The sequence below is a fragment of the Pholcus phalangioides genome, unplaced genomic scaffold (genome assembly GCF_987345545.1).
Source record: "Pholcus phalangioides strain wild (caught in Gottingen) unplaced genomic scaffold, Ppha-v1.0 ptg000018l_1, whole genome shotgun sequence".
Lineage (NCBI taxonomy): Eukaryota > Metazoa > Arthropoda > Arachnida > Araneae > Pholcidae > Pholcus > Pholcus phalangioides.
The window spans coordinates 2,347,383-2,363,228 of NW_028301611.1; positions in this window are offsets into that span (position 1 = coordinate 2,347,383).

The following is a 15,846-nucleotide window of genomic DNA, read 5'->3' on the forward strand; positions in this document are numbered from 1 at the left end:
CTTACCCATTTCTAAGAGTACCCTAGCCTCTTGCGCATTTCTCAGAATACTCTATCCTCTTGTGCATTTTAAGGATACCCTAGCCTCTTTCGCATTTTAAGGCTACCCTAGCCGCTAACGCCTTTCTTAGAATACTCTGACCGCTTTCGCATTTTAAGGATACCCTAGTCAAGCGGTTCTCAACCGGTGCTCCGCGGAGCCCTTGGGGCTCCTTGTGCACTCTCCAGGGGCTCCGCGGCCACTTGAGGAAAATAAAAAAAACTAAAATTAAAAAATTAATAATTAGAAATATTTTTAAATAGGAAAAATAAATCAGTAACTTTGATGAATAGTCAAGATATATAGGCCTACTATAAAATAGGCCTACGGCGCTCCGCCATAGAATTTTTTTACTAAAAAGGGCTCCCGAGTCAAAAAAGGTTGAGAACCGCTGCCCTATTCTCTTGCGTATTTTAAGGCTCTTACGCATTTCTAAGAATACTCTGGCCGCTTGCACATTTTAAGGATACCCTAGTCTCTTGCGCATTTTAAGACTATCCTAGACTCTTACGCATTTCTACGAATACCCTGTCCCAGTGGTTCTCAAAGTGGGTATCGTGGCTCGAGCCACGCTTTGTCACCAAGCTTTGTTAGGGGCGTCACGGCGAGCTGGAGATATTACTTTATTTGCTTATTTATGCTTTGAAGCTTTGAAATGGTACCTTTATGTGGGGAAAATATCTGCAAATATTGATTTGAGGAGCCGCCGATGAACCATGATATGGGCAAGGGAGCCTCAGGTGAAAAAAAAGCTTGATAACCACTGCCCTAGCCTCTTACGTATTTACGTATTTGCAAAAATTACCTAGCTTCTTAAGTACTTCCAAGAATAATACGCTCCTTCCTTCACTTTGTGGTGTATCTAGTGCGTCCCGGAAACACGTGATGCAAATCCAGTGGTGTCGAGAAGAAGAACAAAAATTTTGGCAACAAGTGAAGCACCCCCGTAACTTCATTACAAATTCCATGAGTTTGAGTTGTGTGAGGGTCACCAGAATTTCTCCCTTCCCCATACGTTGTGTCATTTTTATTTTTATTTTTGAGGAAAAAATGTCCAAAAGAAACGTTTTAACGATCAATAACGATATGAAAGTAATAAAGTTGCAATAAAGAGGTGAAACAAATATTTTATACATGTCTAATATTCATAGCACATGCACTTCTCTTGTTATAAACACTTAATTTCCGAAATTTCACTTTTTTTCTTCTTGGATACGGACTTTGCGAGTGAACGGATTTAAAGAGCGTTTTCGCAGAAAACGAACTCCTCGTTATAAATGGGTCCGACAGAGTGACCATATTTCCTAGGAAGAAATACGGGACTGTCCCGGGAAATACGAGACGTATGGTCACTCTAGTCCAACTGTATTTCAGCATAAGATAAAGCTGACCATATAGCCCACATTAACAAATTTCTAGGGTTCTTAACCTATGAGTCGCAGGGCTTTCGACATGGGTCGTTCAAATGCATTAACTTGTGCAATGGATCCAGAGAAAATTTGATTCGCAAGTCGTCCAAGATGGGTCGTGAAAATCCTCTTACAGCTAGGGATTCCTGAGCTATGGGGGTCATAATCCGAACTGGATTCGCAAGGCTTCCGAGATGGGTCGTACAAATACACTATTATTACTAGAGTTTCTTGAACTATGGGTCACATACAGCTTGATTCGCGGGAACCTCCAAGATGGGTCGTTCAAATCCAGTTACAGGCCTGTTACGAATGCACTTATTGCGTCACGGGTTTCTCTGTTTTCGCCGCAAACAAACAGATCCACGGGTCGCGAAGCTGATCTGGTTGTTTATTTTGGGTCGCGGCTAAAAAAAGGTCAACAACCCCTGGCCTGCTGGTTCCTTAAAATATGAATCTTGCTTCAAGAGAGTTCTTTAAAACATGAATATTACTTCAAGAGTCCCTTAAAAACATAAGTATTGATTTAACGATTCCTTGAAACATGATTATTATATTCCATCATTAAATAGCCCTAAACTGACCATACGTCCCGATTTTAAAAACCTCTGCTTTGTGTTTGGATGATGATGATTTGTCCAAAGATAGGGAAAAATTGACAATGGATAAAATTATCATTAAAGGGGTGGCCTCGTTAATTGAGGGCCTCATTAAATGGCGTCCGTATTTAATCAGCAGTTGAAAATAGTGCCACCTTGGTGGGCGAGCGTCAGACTCACATCGGGAGGACCCAAAACTGACCATGACCCCCCCACCTCCGCTCTACCCGTCACCACAGCCTGAAATCGGTTTTTCTGTGGTTCCAAACTTTCAGGCGTGAATGCGAGTCGATCTCCCCTTCAAGAAGTCTCGCCACAATAAGCAACAGGCATATAACAATGCAATTAATCAATCATTGCACGTCACTCATAGTTAGAAAAATTGAAGGCTCATAGTTAGAAAGACACTACACACAACAAGCATTACACTGTAACAAATTTCACGTTAGGTTCACAACATGATGTACACACAAATTCCAACATGTACCAATTCGTTAGAAATTTCACAGAGGAATTTGAACTAGGTGGTTCAGTAGCAGTAATTGAAAATCTGACAATCTAAAACTTGAAAAATGTGCACATCTGTTACATTCGAGCGAACTTAACTGATCCTCCCATTGGTTGCATTTTTCAAGTTTTATAAACGAACGTTTATCAAACTTTTATAGTATAATCTTGGCCTTAGAAATAGAGTTTCATCGCAATTAAAGATTTATTTCTCCATGTTTCTCACATCGACACTAAAAATCAAACCTCAACATGATTTCCGAAGAAAAAAACTATCAACTTAGGGGCCATTCAAGTATTACGTACGCAGATTTTTAGCCATTTTCGTCAGCAGCTTAGAATATTCCATATCTTCAAAAAAAGGGTGATTGATGACGTAAGCAACCTTCAAACCCCCCCCCCTTTTCATCAAAAGTCAGCAAATCCGAAACCCCTCCCCCCTCCTCAATGCCGACGTAATACTTGAATGACCCCCCTTACTCACACATCACATCATTCCGACGGCCCACAAAGGGAACTTCCCATTTCTTTCTTAACCCTGATAAGAGAATATTTTCGAGAATATTCCCCGTACACAAAAAGACAAAAAAGAAACCAAGAAAGTTGATCAGCGATGATCAACAAGGAAAAAGAAGAACGCTCAAGAACTGAGATCCATCACTCACTTCACGATAAATCATTGACTTCCAAAGGTTTTAAATCCTGGCAAGATTCAAATTTGAGTCCGAGAAATTCGACATTTTATTTAGAGAAATCTATATATAAAAAAGAAAAATTTCTCTCTTTTACCTAAATTTTCTAAAAGAGACTTTCTTCTTATTATTTGCAAGAAAAGTCTCTCTCTAAATTGAGGTGTCCTTTTCGACGATAAGTCTCGAGGTAAAAAAGAGAGAGAGACTCTTTGAACGAACTAAATTCAGATGGAAATTGTAGAGATCAAATAAATCTCGAGTCTTCTCTTCCAGATCCTCCATCTTTTTTTTTTTCCATTTACATATATACGTATATATTTTATTTATTTATTTATTCCCGGAGAGAATCTTTTAGAGAAGTATTTTTATTTTATTTCATTTTAAATTCGATATTTACGTCTCTAAGCTGATTTCTCAGCGATTTCTTAGCGGTGAAAGCATCGAAATGAAATCTTGGAAATGTTTACTGCGAGAGAAAGAAAGTAGAATACGGCAAAATACTTCTTGTTTTATTTGTGAAAATTTCTATTTTCATTTGTCGCGAGTTTGACAACTTTAATCGATTTTCTTCCGATGTTTTTTTTTTTTTTTCGCATTTTTTTGCATTTTTTGCATTTTTTTGCATTTTTTTGAATTTTTTTTTGTCATCTAGAACTGTCTTGGAAGATGGCCGCGTTAGTATCGTGTATGTGTCTGGTTTTTTTTTCCCCCCTTGAAAAAAATGTCGAGGCATGTTGTGTGCAATATCAGTCTAGAACAGCGGTTCTCAACCGGTGCTCCGCGGAGCTCCTTGTGTACTCTCCAGGGACTCCGCGGCAGCTAGAGGAAAATAAAAAAAACCAATAAAATTAAAAAAAATAACAATTATAAATATTTTCATATAGTAAAAATAAATCAGTAACTTCGACGAATAGTTAAAAAATTAGCCTATGGGGCTCCGTCATACAATTTTTTACTTAAAAGGGCTCCGCGAGTCAAAAAAAGGTTGAGAACCGCTGGTCTAGAGATATCTCTACATACAGAGTTTAATGTGTATGTTGCTGCCGAAGAGTCCAAATATGGCCAATTCGCGAAGGGACCAGCCCAGTTGACCCGGCCAATGTCCGAAATTCGGGCTTTGGCCTGCTCCTATACATCGATCCCTATGATTCGGGGTCATCGCCACGTTGACGGATTTTTTTTTGATAATTATGTCATTCATAATTAGCCATAGTTAACCATAATGATTATGGTTAGCTATGGCAACCCTAACAATCTGAATATCGATATGTTACTGATCCATATATAGGGATGTATAAAGGATCGATATACACTCATTGCCATAAAAATTTGCGCACCAGAAGAAGTCGTCAAAATGAAACGAAATTTTACACATGTAAGTACTACGTTGATATAAGTAAGTGATTAGAAAATCCAAGAAAAAGGATCATTTATTGCTGAAAAAGGTACAGATGAACAGAAGTTTTAGTACTCTGTTGGACCCCCCCTAGCGCGAATGCACGATGCGATACGAGCGGGCATTGAGGCATACAAGTTCCGTATGATGTCCTGAGACATCTCGTTCCACAGTTGCTGTAAATGCGCCTCTAGTTCGACCAACCTCGTAGGGTGTCCAACTTCCGTCCCAAATGATCCCAGATATGCTCGATTGGTGACAAATCTGGGGATAGAGCAGGCCAGGGAAGGGTGGTAATGTGGCGGAGGCAGTCTTGTGACATCCTTGCTGTGTGTGGCCTAGCATTGTCTTGTTGAAAAATGGCTCCTGGGAGCCCTGCCATGAGTGGCAACACATGTGGCTGAAGGATGTTATGGACGTACCGCTGGGCTGTCATTGTGCCATGGATCAATATTAGGGGTGACCGTGTATCGTAAGCAATGGCACCCCATACCATGACACCAGCTGTGGGAGCGGTGTGTCGCTGTAAAGCGAAGGCAGGATTGAAGCGTTCACCACGGGGCCTCCACACACGAACACGATTGTCATCACTGCTCAAGTTGAATCTCGATTCGTCGCTGAAGACGACCTGGTTCCATTCTGTTGCAGTCCAATCCCGTCGTGCTCGACACCACTCCAAACGGAGGCGTTGGTGGGTGGGTGTCATTGGCAGCACACGTAATGGGCACCGCGATACCAGATGTCCTTCAGCCAGGCGCCTTGCGATGGTTCGGGAAGACACAGGGGCCCGTAGTGAAGCTGCTGCCTGTGTCTGGATAGCTGCCAATGAGGCAGTTGGCTCTACGCGTGCGTTTCGGATGATGTGATGGTCTTCTCGACGACTGGTCTGTCGAGGGGGTCCTGAACCTGGTCGCCGTGTAAATGACGTCTCTTCTGTCCACTGGTCCCAACACCTCCTCACAGTAAAATCAGAACGGCCTAGTTGACGAGCTACTCGCCGAGCTGACCACCCAGCTTCCATCATCCCGATGATTCTTCCCCTATCGAACTCTGACAACTGCTCATATGGTCTTCGACGGCCGCGTAACGGCATGTCTATCTCAGCATTTCCTTTGCAAACGATTAAATACACTCCAGCAAGCTCTGCTTACCTGTTTTATACTCCAAGGAGAACGAAGTTCAACGCCCTCTAGTGGCATTACGCAATGCGCAATCACGCTGCATTTCTAATCATTTGCATATCTGCCCGACATGTACCTTCAGGCCAACTTTCGTTTCGATCCCACAATTATTTCTTGGTGCGCAAATTTTTATGGCAATGAGTGTAGATAGATAGAACCGCTCACAACCCTGGACTGATGCTAAGTACCTTTCTCCCGTTACCTCAAAAGAGGCAGAGTTGTGTCGGAAAAGTTAGCAAAGATTTTTAGTGGTGCAGGCCCGTAGCCAGAAATTTCGTTCGGGGGGGGGGAACCACTTTCATTACGGTGGGACCAGAGTGATAGAACAATAGATTTGGCCATCTTTTTCCCTTTTTTCGGGGGGAATTTTCTCACATTTCGGGGGAGGAGACAGACCCCCAAGTCCCACCCTCATGCTACGGCCTTGTAGTAGTGGCTCCCCGTGCTCACAAATATCGAATCACTCGCGTCGTTCTCTCTATGAAGACAGCCATCAACCCGATGCAACGTACAAGCCATTTGACTAAAATGGATATAAAGAAGTTCTAAAAGCAAAGATATGAATTAGCGTACGCGAGGAGTGGGGCTGGTTTTGCGGTTATAACCCCCCACCATTCAATCATTATACGAGAAGAATCCTACGAATCCACTTACGGTCCTGTAATAAAACCTCACTCGTAGTTAGAACAATTGATGGCAGATGGAAACACTACACATAACAAGCATTACATGGAAACAAACTTCACGTTATTTTCACAACACATACGTTCCAACAAGTACCGTAAACTTCTCCTCTGCCGAAGACTTCTGTGAAACTTTTTGAGGTTTTTCCTTGATATCTTCCACTTTCGCTTTGCCTAGGCCGCTGGGGATTTTACTAAAGGTAGCCTCACATCATGATGGCAAGGAAATGATAGAGAATTGTTTTTCTTGAAAAATTTCGTGTAAATCACAGTATAACCGAAAAAATTGTCTAGACAACAGCTGACAGCAGCAGCTATGATGCAATAAATGATATCGGTGAGTCACCTAGAGTTCCTGAATCGGCATTGAAAATCTTGAAACCGATTGTTCATCCATACGCTCCCAGAAAGCACTTGCATCGTAAAATCCGTGGATGGCACATAGTCGGAACCTTGGCACAAAGTCACCCCAGTTTACGTACCAATTCGTTAAAATTCCACAGAGGAATATGGACGAGGTGCATGTGTGGTTTAGTAGTGGTTATAAACCCCACCTCCACTTGAGCCGAAATCATATTGTTATTTTGCAGGAAAATAACGTAAAACCCTTCCCCTCATAAGGAAAAAAAATTAACCCCCCCCCCTCCTAGAAAATCTTGCTTACGCCTATGGAGATATGTACAGTACTCTTCCTTAATCCTTCCCTCTAACATCCTTCCCTCCTGGAGGGGTTATATTACTGATATTACCCACTTTGACTTCTGCAACAGTTCCAAGCAAAACTTCTGGTTGTATCTTGACCTCTTAGCAATGGCCCTTGTGAGCAACTGAACTGACATTCTTCGTATTGATGAGTCCTCTACAGAGGCACTTTAATAATTTATGAATGTTTCGCGGATTCAAGTGATCTGGATATGGGTCCAGGCCACTTAAGTGCTGTGGAACAATGCCACTCATCACTCAAGTGATCCGTAATTATTCCGCGGATCACTTAAGTAATCTGGGAATGCACCGCGGGTAACTTGAGTGATGTAAAACCTTACTAGTGGCCGCTTAAGTGCTCTAAAATTGTGTCACACGTCACTCAAGGAAAATGAATCGCTTAATTGTTCTGGAACGGTGTCGTGGGTCACTAAAATGATCTGATAATGTACCGCGTAGTACAATTTTACAAAATTAGGTTTGACGGGGGTAGGCCACATCAGATAACCCTCAAGGCCACATTTGGTCCGCAGGCCAAGGGTTTACCATATATGGCTTAGAGCGGTGTTTCCCAAAATGGCTGATATCGCCCCCTGGTGGGCGATGGAATGGTCCGGGGGCGATAGACGGTACTGGTATAACACAGAATCCTATAGGTTTGCTTGAGTTGGGGGGGGGGGGCGATGGGAGAGAAAATTTTCTGAAGAGAAAGGGGCGATGGAATGTTCCATAGGGGCGGTAGAAGCTACGGGTATAACATAGGATCCTATGGGTTGGATTGCGTTGGGAGAAAAAAATTTCTAAAGAAGGGGGCGATGGGACAAGTAAGGTTGGGAAACTATGGCTTAGAGGGTGGGTCGCAATGAATTTCTTAAAAACAAATTTTGAGTTCTTAGACTTCAATTCGCATCGAAATTAACAGAAATGGATTATAACAACACATAAAGGTATTTTCCTAAAAATATTTTTTCATTGGGGAGGGGGTTTGGCACGATTACCCTCCCCCCGCTTACAACTCCTCCGAGCCCACCAATATGCATATTAGGAAGTAGGGGACAGAGCTGAGAAAATTTTGCTGACGGGGGAGGGCGGCGCGGTCAAAAATTGCTGACGTAATACTTGAACTGCCCCTTTTTTTTTTCCACACCCGTCCGTCCTCAAATCATTTCTTCCAATTTCCGCCGCGGTCCGCAAGTGTCAAAAGTTGGGGGGGGGGAAACACCAGGACATGGGAATAACTTCAAAGATTTTGCAAAGTCCAAAATGTGGCGAAACGCATCTCCAGATAATGAACGACGTATTCTATGCAGTTATCGTCTCTCCTCAGAGGAGAAAACGACGCTAAAAACGTCAAAAAAAATACGTGGAAAGTTGGGTGACACGGTATCTACATTTTATTATTATTATTATTTTGTTTTTGTCTCTTCCACTTCTTTCTTTCATAACTTTATCCTGGAAGTTGTTCAAACTTAAGAATAAAAGACGTTGCGGAGGTTGAGAGGGGAAAATAAAATACCATATTAAAAAGAATGAGATAGCTTTAGAAGAAGACGACGACGAAAAGAGAAGAAGATAAACACGTGAAAGAAGAAGAAGCAAAAGTGAATTCGTTGAGTAAATACAGAGTTTGGAAGTTACGGAATTCCCAAGTTCTCGTTGTTTCTCTCTCTTAAAAAGCTGATACATGTACTGTCCGTACTGGCATAAGCTGCCTATAGTGTTCCGGAGAGATATGGCGGGAATTATTTCTCTTAGAGACTTTATTTTTCTTCCACCTTCTGTAGCCTTTGCATATCTAGGCTTTTTCTATTTTAACAAACTAAGTTTATAACATTACGGAATGATGTCGAGGTATATTAATTTTGGTTTTTTTGCCAAAGTAGTTGCGTAAATCTTAATTTGAAAGCAATTTTTTATTGCAGTGGAACCTCGTTACAGCGATGGGTATTTTTTTCCAAATCTTGTTTGGAATTGTGCTTTTAGTCTAGTGTTCCTAACTCCTCTCGATACAGCGATACCTTTTACTGCGATAAACCCTTCTAGAGTCGACGCTCGTTATAATAACCGTCCGCTTCAATGATCGTTCCACTATTAGGACCGGTGTGACAGGTTCCGAATGTTTTCTTATTCCCACCGTGTTAATTTTTATCCAATATAACGACCGGTCGATATGATTCAATAAATTACGACGACCGAACACAGTTCGGCTCTACCATTTTCCGTCGACGAGTGTGCTTGATCGTGATCTTTGATGCTTTCAAAAGAAAGTATATGAAACATAGATGGTTTAAATATAAAGCGTTCTGACTTGCATGGAAAAACCGGTGGTTAACTAGCGCCATCAGAGGAACCGAGGCGACCCATAGCTAAGAGCACATTGCTCGAGCGAAACGATTGGATGGGAAACGTTGGTGTTTCTTCGTTTCTTACCTTTGCTTTAAATTCTGTTTTATTTTCGCTCATGGTGGCTCAGTTTCAGTTCCCACGTGGTTCATAGTTAGAAAAATTGATGGCAGATGGCAGCATTATCGAAGTGCATGTCTGGTTTAGTAGCAGTTCCGACGTGGTAGATTTTTTAATCTTATTAAATTTCAGGCAAGTGAGCTTATGTTAGTTATTCAGTCGTCCTGGCTGACTGACATAAACGGAGTGCTATGCTTCTAGATGTGAAATTGAAAGTTTTGGCACAAGTTGACTGCAAATTTATGTTGAGAACCAAAATAGCCGAATAATTTCCAGGAAAGTTAAATTTTACAATTAAAAAAAAACAAACGTTCGATATAACAATCTCACAATATAACGTCCGTTTTACGAGGAACGAAGGTGGGGGGGGGGAGCGTTATAACGATATTTCGACACTGTTGCAACGATATTTTCAAAATTCCGTTCAAAATCAGCTCCGATATATTTTGAAATTCTTCGCCAGTTTTTTTTCCCCCTATTTCGAGGGTATCTAATCAGGCCCGTCATTTAGGGGGGGGGGGCTCGGCTTTTGAAAATACACTAAAAATTGTATATATATACATATACAAACATTGGGTACATGTGCTTTACCCCCCCCCCCCGGGAAAAAGTTGAAATGACGGCCCTGTATCTAATAACATCGGTACTTTGTACTATCTATCCTTTGAAAGCATTAAAAGAAGTGGTGTGAAGCTACTGTTCCGAATAATGACTCACAAGTCCTTGAAATAAGGAAAGGATGGAAACACTTTGCAGGACGTTACAAATTTATTTACAGGACATCAATTTTTACAAGTATTTACAAGCAGAGTTACACGCTAACCAGATCAGAGTTCTCATATTGAGCATCCTGGCCAAAATAACTCTCTATCCCTCTACAGGCTATCGCTTCATTTTTATAGACATGACTAGACTGACCATATTTCCTCGAAAGAAATACGGAAAATTGGGATTCCAAATACGGGAAAATACAGGACATCGCCAATTATTACCAAAAATGACGCCTAAAGTAAACAAAGTCGCCAAATATTGAAGAAATTACGTAAAAATCAAAATGGCGGGAAATACACTATTACTGCAAATTGCAGTGGATTTAAATGCATTCCACGAAATAAAACGTTCACCAAGACAAATGCCAGAGATTAATATTCTTATTTATAATTGCAATTATCATAATATAGTTTATGAGTGGGAAAATAATTTCATTCTTTGACTTCAATAAAGAATAAAAATTCAATTACGCTTTCGTGAAAAAAGCGGAAAAAACCGGGACACTTACGCTAGAAATTCGGGACGGCCAAGAAAACAGAAAAAACCGGGACTGTCCCGGGAAATACGGGACTTATGGTCACCCTAGACATGACGGAAATTACATAGTTCTGGTTTTGTGGTACCACCATCTGGAGACCCTCTAGATAAATCTAGAAGCTTCGAGTATATCTTGACATTTACGGTTTGGCAACAGGAGATTATTATCTCGAGGGGTTCTTAAAAAATAACGCTACGATATTTTTTGTAACACTACTTTCGTGAAGCTAGTCAGCACCTCCTAGAGATAGATCTATCTCTATCGATAGATCTATCTATCAAGAGGAAATATGGTCAGCCTAGTATTATATCCTGTATTAACAAGTGAACATCTTTCTCCACATATAAGTCGCCATCTGGTGGCACTGATGTTCTTTCCGTGTTATTAGCTGATTGACGGCACCGTCCAGCATGTATACGCTCTGGGGAAGAAATATTCCATCTGCTTCTATAGCGTAGTGGTAATGCGCTCATCTGGCATTCGACAGGGCGTGGGTTCGAATCCCCGTAGAGACATGCATGATTTTATTTTCTTTCCCCCTTCCCCAAAAAAACAGCATCTCTACATACATAGCCAGTTTTCTGCTTTGTTTTTTTTTTCTACTCAAGAGTAAGACGATTCAATTCCGGACCATTTCCACGCCAAATCCTGACAATTTCAATTCCGGACCATTTTCCTCGCCAAATCCTGAATAGACAAATGGATCAATCTTGAAATATAAGGTAAGAAAATGAAGAATGGACTCGTCACAGGACCGACAAGAAGAAAAGGGTTAAGGAAAAAATACAAAATACCGAACGATTTTTCCTCAGGGCCAAATCCGATCCCACCCAAAAGAGAGCCAACGTCTTCCCATATAAACGCATATGGATCGCATTACAGGCAGCGTATTTTCACACAAAACTCGCTGTATATACGTTGAGATTGGAAAAGTTGTCCGGAGCGTAAACGATTGGAATTTTTTATTATTATTGTTAGTTCTTTTATCTACACTACAGCAAACAAAAAAGTATAACGACTTCATTTTTCATTCGATAGTCCTTGGAGCCTTCTCCTTTTTTTTCCTTTTCAGCTGCAGGATCAAAAAGGTATCCAATGAAGAAGCGCCGGGACTAAAGGCCGAGAGGCATCCATGGCGATGCTCGGACAACTTTTCCTCTCTTCTCCATTTTGTATCCTTTCTATTTTCCTTTTTTTTTTTATTCCGCAGGATTTTATTATTATTTCTTTGAGTCCAGGACCGACCGACCTTCACTTGGAAGACAAATAGTCCCTTGAAATGGAATTCGACGGGCGTGTTTAAGACCGTGGAAATGTCGCGGCATCCGATTGATACGACTGCTATACCTTTTTATTTTATTCCCGCAGTTGACTGAATAAAAAAATTTCCTGATATCTCTTGTCCGTTTATTTTACTTTTTTTGACTCTTCTTTTTGGATAGAAAGTCTGGTGTTAATGCAGATTTGATCAGAAATCGATCTCCGCAGCAGCAACAGCAGAAAATTTCTATTTTCCAGTACAACTACCAGAATCCGGAATGGAAATCACTGTTTTTAGCTTTTTTCAAACAGCGTGGATACATTCTAGAAGCTTGAAGCTGATTGGAAAGAGAGAAATTATGCGTTAATAATTCATCATTGTGTGCGTGCGCATGCGTGTTTTCTATTTTCAATTTGTTTCAAAATATTTGTTATGGGTTTTTTTATTATTATTATTATTAACGAACAAACAGCCAAATTACAAGATACAAATATATAGTACAATATACAAATACAAACACATGTTACACGACACAAAACACGCACACATATATTACATACAGTATGCAGCCCCGAGGGACTGTAAAGTCCATTTTTATCACAATTTTCATTTCCTGCGTTGTCCATACCGAATTTATCAGCATTTACCAGCATGTGTCGTGTATTTTGAATCTTTCATAAATTGATGAAGGAATTTTTTTCCATCAGAATCAATTAAAATTCAAATAGGATGAAGGATATAATTTCCGAATGAAATAATTCCAGAAATAATTCAAATTTAGAATTGAAAAAAAAAAAGAAATAATTCAAATTTAGAATTGAAAAAAAAAAAAGAAATTATTCAGAATTAAAGGAAGAAATAATTTCAGAATTAAAGGAAGAAATAATTTCAGAATTAAAGGAAGAAATAATTTTAGAATTAAAGGAAGAAATGATTCCTGAATTTGTAAATTCACGTGTAAATAGCTGTTACGTGAAATAAATCTGTGTTGTCCTATCCCGGAATATTTTGGGAGCGCTTCGATATCTCTCTGAGATGGAAAGTTGGGTGCACCTTGTACTTCAATATTCAGTGTGCCGTCCTGGGAAATGGATTCGTGCTTTGCCATCTCGAGTGCTTGTGAGAGAAATTATCCGGAACGACATATTCAAGCCCATCGTAACAATAAATCCCTGCATCAATTAGTACACCAAATCCGAAACCTTGTGATTAACAACTCTAACCTTCATGTTGCCTGTATAAAATCTAATCAGAACAACTTTGGAAATAATGCTGCCGAGACACTGCAGCTAAGGATGTGACTAAGCTTCCATTGCTAACAGACTTTCTATTACCGAAATCTTTTGCCAAAAAATATTAAAAGATTGGGTTAGGAACAGATGGCAACGGGAATGGAATGATTCGGACACCCGTGCGGAGGGGTTCCACATGAGGGGTTCCAAGTTCAGACTATGTATAAAGTCTGGTCACGTCAGAAGACAATTTTTCTTTCAGAACACGGCCCGTTGCCAACTTATTTAAAACGCCTCGGACTCTCCAACAACAAATTCTGTAACTTTAGCGGTAAAGGGGAATCTACTGCACTATTTCACACAGTGTCCGTACACCAGCGATGCTCATTTTCCACAAATAAATCCATCTTACATAAATATATGGAAGAAACAAATCATTATAGGTCGCAAGTCCTCACTAAAAACATGGAAAATCTTATAAATTCCATGGGGCCCATATGCATATACTGTATATGGCGCACCAAGACTAGACCTTCTGTTAGCCTAGCTCCAGACTCGGACACATCCCACGACTTCAATCCTATCAGATTACTCGCCGCCTATTACTCGAAGCAAATTCTCTGCTTGACTAACAATGTGATCAGAATCCAATAATCTCTGTATCATTATAGTATACGCTCGGGTAGCGTATTGCATCTCTGACGACTAGCCTATATGTGATTGGGTTATCTGATATATGTGCACATTTTTGTCTGTATTTCTGTCTCCGAAATGTTTGGAGATTATGGAATGTGAATGGGATGCACATATGTACTATTTTATTCTGCTTGTTATTTTACAGTGCTTGTATGTATGACTGTTTCTGAAATGTTTGGAAGCGTATGTGGGATGAGCATATGAATCATTTCATTTTGCATTTTAAACCTATTGAAAATGTACTGAGAAATTGAATTTTCTGGATGTTAATGCCGGAACTTATACTTGGAAAGAAGCTTTCTCCGGGAATCGAACCAGGGTCCCCTTGCATACCGTAATACTTGAATGACCCCTAGGTAACGGGAATTTTTTTTTTTTAAGACAGGAAAAAAACAACCGATAGATGGCACTAGTACGAGCGACTCCGGTGGAAATATGCAAATGAGACGGTTGGGTTACATGAACTTGCGCTCCTAATCCACAATCAGTTCACCGTTGCAAACCGTGTATGTGGGCCGGCCTGCTGCACTCTGTCGTTGCTGGATTTGTGACTCACCTGAAATGTTCTGTTCGTTATTTGAATATCTTTTTTTTTTTTACTTGTGTACGTCAGCGCCACCTATCGGCTATTATATTTTTTTCTGTCTTAAAAACATTCCCGTGACCTAGCGATGCTAACCCTGCAAACCGCTTTTTATTTCGATTATTTTTTCCGGTTTTTATGAATTTTTAAAGTTTCTACGGACTTTTTTACCCACCCTGTATTTGAAGAACATTTTCTCAAGTATCCGACTACGTTAAGAAGGACTTGTTCAAATGATGCTCATTGTCAAAGTTACGTCCACTTCATTGTTGCCTTTTTAAATACAAGTAATCCGTAGATTAAAACTTTAAACGTGTTTTTTATGAAGAATGCTATTTTTGGCATTTTTACTTGAGTTTGAAACTTATAAAAAGTCTATTCATTGGATCTTTACGGAATTTCAATATATTTTGCTATATATTGTTGAGGTTATGAGCTAAAATCTAAAGTCTATCACATACATATGTCTAATAACAGTGTTTTATAGACGATAACCCGCACCATCACATGCCGAATGTACTGTAAAAATAACAAAGCATTCCATTTACAGAATGTTTTTACAATCGGGTTTTTGAATACAGTCGAATCCCGTTATAACGAACTCCAAGAGACTGGAGAAATCACTTCGTTATAAAGGAATTCTAGGTTTTTACATTTTTCCTATGAAAACTTATCTTGGGGATTAGGAAAGTGTTCGCTGTGTGTGTGTGTGTGAAACGCTATAACGGTATTCGTTAAGACGGGATTCGACTGTATTGCAGTAATCCCTTACATAAAAATGTCCTTTTTCATTGAAAATGGCATTAGACAGTCCAAAATTTATTATTGTTTTCACAATTTCGGGACACTTTATATCAGAAAATATAATTGAAGCTCTCTCTCTAGCAACGTTGTAAAGAAAAGTGACAAGAAAGGTAGTCGGATACCTTAAGAAAGTCAAGTTACGTTTGGCTCTAATCTCGAAACACAAGAACACACACACAAGAAAATTCTCGATTAAATTCTACCAAATCCTTGTCACATTCTTAAACGTAATTGGTGCTGCCATCTAGTGAGTAGTGAATTTCCTTACTCCTATATAGCTTCGGAAAAAT